Below are 5,287 nucleotides of genomic sequence, written 5' to 3' on the forward strand. Positions count from 1 at the left end.
CGTCTGTTTTTTAAAAAGATGAGGTTTCTCTTCAAATAATGAGTTCATTATCTTTTTGTGACCGCTAAAATACTGTCTAGGAAAAGTTGCTTTGTAATCAAAACCAACTGAAATTGAAAACAAAGAAAAAATACAATGCATGACAGCTTCAATGTTGTCCTTCAGGATTTAAAAAAGATAGGGCGGACCCTACTAGAGCTGGTAAAACATTGCAAATAGATTGCTACTAAATTTCTGCGTGTGATGTAGCATTAATTATTTCTAAATACATATCATTAACCAATAACTGAACAAAGGTACAAGAGTATAACTTTTATTATAACACTGAAATGATATTCCATTTTAAAATCGACACACATTTCAGAATTCTAAGAAAGCTAAAAAACATTAATTCAGAGCAGTAACTAATTGTTCACGGACGAAGAGTTCCCTGTTTCAAGTTGTTCAGGTTCGTCCGAAGTATATACAAGATGGAAGTTTATCTGAACAAGGCGGCTCGTTAATGTGCGTTCGCACATGATGTTCCGACCCGAGCTCATCTACATTTTTGACTAAAATGTCAACCAAATCAAGAGATAACAAAAATAGATGTTTGAGTTTAAAACAATCGTTACACATTCTATCTACTAATTGAATTACTAATGCCATGCTTCATTACAGCACCAACGTGACCTGACATTGAAGAGACTAGAAAAAAAATAGCACCAACAAAATTTTGGCGGCAAAAAATGAATATCTAAATTTAAAAGCACCTGGTAACAACGTCAAAATGCAGTCAGATAAAACCTTAACTACACAAGTTTACCTTTTACTAACTATACAGCAGATGAAAAGTTTTCTTAACGAGACTAGGTAACAAGCCGACAAAAAAAACGAACAGTGAGGCGAAACTTAAAAATTAATCAACATTTTTTGCACCAAGAAAATTCAAAAATCTTAAAAAACATTGGTTTTTAATAAAAAAATCCTTGATAAATTACTAAAAAGTCATTACAAAACCAAAAGCACCCGTCTGTGGTCAGACTATGCCATAGAAACAAACTAAAAAGAAACTCAAAAAATTACAAACGATTTGCGAAAACACAAACCTTTGCTACCATTAAAATCAATACCTATCATCTGAATATGTATTTTTAATTCAGTTGTTATTTCTGCTATTTCAGTTGAAGGATTTATACTGAAAGATTAAATAAGTTTACTTGGGCCACATTTAAAAACCATTGGGATCTGTTATTACGCGATTGTTCTGAAGGAAGAGAAAAAGAAACGCAAAAAATGGCCATTCAATAAACGTTCAGAAAAACGAAACAACAGTGGCACATGATATCAATATATATGTTATTTCTTGAAATACACGAAATTCGATGGGACATCTGATCGATGAATAGAAGTTAAATTTGACGAAAGGAACCTATTCGCTATATACTGAATGTTTCGAGCAACATCATTCATTCAGTCCTCAATTACAAGCCTATGAGATCTGTGAGCAATTTACGGCTACCTAAAGAACAAAAACAGCGAATTCAGGAAAAAAAATTGAGCGACAAAAGGGTCGAAGGCATTAAAAAAATGAACTTTTCACTAAACACTCTTCAATTTTAAATTAATTTTTCAGGAGCAATGGGAAAACCTTTTTTATCAATATAATTTCAAAAAATCAACAAATATAAACAAATACATTAGACGCACGAAAATTGCGGGAAAACACGTATTATCAACGCCATTAAATTCATTAGCCTTCAACGGAAGCCAGTATATACAATAAATGATGCCTCGAGGGGACAATAAGTTTTTTTGCCAATCGTATTTCATCAATAAGACCTTACAACAAGTTAATGACTATGAAAACAACAACAGAGAGAGGCAAAAACCACAAATTCAGTAGAAAAGTGCCTGAAGAAAATGTCGAAGCAACTCAAATCATTAGCTCTTCCCTGAAAACTTTATTTATGATCCGTTGAACTTCTTCCCTAAACCAATAGGGACTCTCAGCAGTAAGATGATGTGATAAGATTTCAAAAGGATCGAAAAACAAAATAAAGTACCCAAAAAAAATATGAATTCTCGTGGCATTGATGTTTTAAAACTAATAGGTAGAAGATAAAACCGCTAACCAGATTAATTTTGGCTATAGTAGAACGGAAATGGATTCTGTTAGAACCAACAATGACCAAGAGTATTCACGAAAAAAAATTAGGAATGGTTGAATTTCAAAAAAGTTTCGAAAAATTATTTTTAAACCCTTAACAGCCAGTAAACTCAATCTTTCATCGGAGCTCAATGACGACGCTCAGATATAACCCATAGGGAGGAAAATGATGTCTGTCATGCATAGATAGTTAAAAAGACATCACAATAAGTCTTATGACAGAAAACAATAACAAAAACAGCAAAAACTAAAATTCAGTAGAAAAACGCGAGAAGAAAGTGTCGAAGACAATTAAACCATTAGCTATTCTCTGAAAACTTTCTCTGTGATCCACTGAACGTCCTCTCTAAGCCAATTGGATTACAATAATCTTTGGATAATGTGATAAAGAGTTCAAAAGTGACCAATAATTCAAAAAATCCAAAAAAAAAATTTAAAAAAATTGAAATCTTTGTCATTGAAGTCATATAACCAATAGCTAGAAGATAAAACAGCTAAACAGAATATTTTTAGTCGCAGTAAAAAGCAAGTGGGTCCAGTCAATACTGAAACTCACTAACAGTTCAAGAAAAATTTAGGAATTGTTATTGTTCAAATAAAATTTTCGAAAAATGATTTTTATTTTAACAGACATTAAATTCAATAGCTTTCAACGGAAGTCAATAAAAACGCTCAAAGATGCCCCGGTGGCAGTACATTTATGTTTGTCATGCATAGGTATTCATTATGAGATCACAGTAAGTATAATGACTATTAAAACAACAAAAAAAAACAGGAGAAAACCAAAAAATCAGTAGAAAAGTGCAAGAAGAACGTGTCGAAGCCATTTAAACCATAAATTTTTGTTTAAAATTTTTATTGGCCATCCACAGAACATCGTTTTTAAGCTAATGGGAACTGTCAATATTTGGATAATGTGATAAGATTTCAAAAGTAACCAATAATACGTAAAAATCCAAAAAAAATTTTAAAAAATTGAAATTTTTTGTCATTGAAGTCATATAACCAATAGATAGAAGATAAAACCGCTAACCAGTTTAATTTTGGTTGCAGTAGGAAGGAAGAGGGTGCTCTCACCCCTGGACTGACTTACAATTCACTATAATAAGATTATGATTCTTTAATATTCAAAAAAAAATTCGAAAAATTATTTTTTAAGTCTTAACAGCCATTAGCCGCCCCCTCAATGAAATAGACATGTTCACTTAATGCTCATTATGGAAAATATTGCACTGTTAGTCAATGAATCCCTACCATAGGACTCCAAAAAAAATAGTAAAACTTCAAAAAGAAATTCAAAATTTCATTCAAAATTACGAAAACTCAGAATCGAAGCCAAAAAAAACATGAGCAATTCCTTGAAAACGACGTTTTTTGTTCATTGCGCTTCATTCGACTATAAAGGAGTTTTGTCATTAATAGAACGTCGATATAAAATGTGACTTGTCTCTAGGTGACTTAAAAAAGCAAAAAAGAGAAAAGTTTTATTAAAAAAAGGGCTCTCAATTCGATTTTTTTTTGATAGTGAACTTCCCTATGAGACCAGAACTAGTCTTTCTATCGCCTTGCATTCAACTTTTACGAACTCAAAATTTATTCTTTTTATAGAAATTTGAATTAATGTTTTCGTAAAAAAGATCTTAGTTTGAAGAAAATTGTACTAAAAGTGAACAATCATGCTAAAGATCCCATTGTTCACACAAAACTTCAATCCTCGATAACTCCTCGAAAAAAACGAAATTCAAAAAAATCTTTTTACTTTTGAATTCTACGCTGGACCAGCTTTTTAATGATACCACTCACATTTCTCTACGACGAATATATCGATCGGCCAAAATTCACTGAACAAAAAAAAAACCCATTTGAGTATATAGTTCCTTCCCCCACAAGTGGGGTCGGAACAAAAACAGTTAATTGGAATGTTACAATAGAATTTCTGAATTTTTAAATGTCGTCAATCTGATTATCATTCATATTTCACCCTCAATTGCAAAAGATAAAAACTGTTGAACCCCGGATTGACCGCCATAAACCCATCTTTGATACCATATCAGAATCATGTATGGTGCGTATGGTATCTTAAATACCCAACCAAAGAGTATATGAAAAAAAAACAAAACTAGGTCTCAAATTATGTATTTTGGATCGCATATTCAGCACAATGTTGCATAATTTGATTTTTTTGACAATTAAAAAATCAGAGAGTAACTAAACGACGCTTCTTATGGAAACTTCTTTAATTGGACACTTCTTAAGAAGTCGCGTCGAGGTTGTAGTTGTTTTTGATTAAAGTTCGTTTTTATAAGAACTCTTTTGAAAAAACTTATTGATAACGATCTACCACTATTGTTCGCTGACTTCTTACCTTGGTTTTTTGCCGACGAACTTAACATTTGCTCTATTGAACACCTGTTTAAGAGACTTGTCCTTAATGTCTTTTGCAATTGGATTTTAGCAAAGGGAACGCTGAGAATATTTTTTTAAAAAACAGTCTCCTTTTTTAAATGTCATTCTAAGATTGAATGTCAATTATTCTCCTTTGTTATTGGCTCTATTCTTAAAGTATGTCATCGCATAAACCACAAGATCCATAACTCAAGAGGCAAATATTTTAAACTAGCTTGGTCAGTAACAGAAATCACAGTAACACAAATCACAGAAATCGTTAAATTGAATTCTAAATTAATTCAAGATCAGAAAATATACAAAAATTACCTTATGGTTATGATGCTTATCTAAGCAAAAATATACAGAGAAAACTGAGATCAGCTAAAATTATTCTCAAAGATAGACATGTGAAAAGATTTAGAGTTCTAAATCTCCGATATAATTTTCTTTTTTCGTTACTTTTGATCGAAGTCAAGTTCACCAGTTTGATGACAGTAGATATCAAAATCGGTTTTCCATAGGTCAGAAGATTTAGCTTCTGACATCTGATTGATAGGCCAAAAAAGATCATGATAGCGCCAAGACCAAATAAAAATTAGAATCGAGTTTAATTTTGTTGCCATAATTTATTGAGAAAGCAGAGAGGTTCTTAGGTAAGTTCCTCTTTTGCTGAAACTTTACAAAGATTAACTTCTGAGTTTTTTGATGTTCTTGCAAAGCCATCACATCTTCCCTCCTTGTGGGGATAGC

Source organism: Convolutriloba macropyga, chromosome 8 (assembly GCF_964194025.1).
Source record: "Convolutriloba macropyga chromosome 8, txConMacr16.3, whole genome shotgun sequence".
NCBI lineage: Eukaryota > Metazoa > Xenacoelomorpha > Acoela > Convolutidae > Convolutriloba > Convolutriloba macropyga.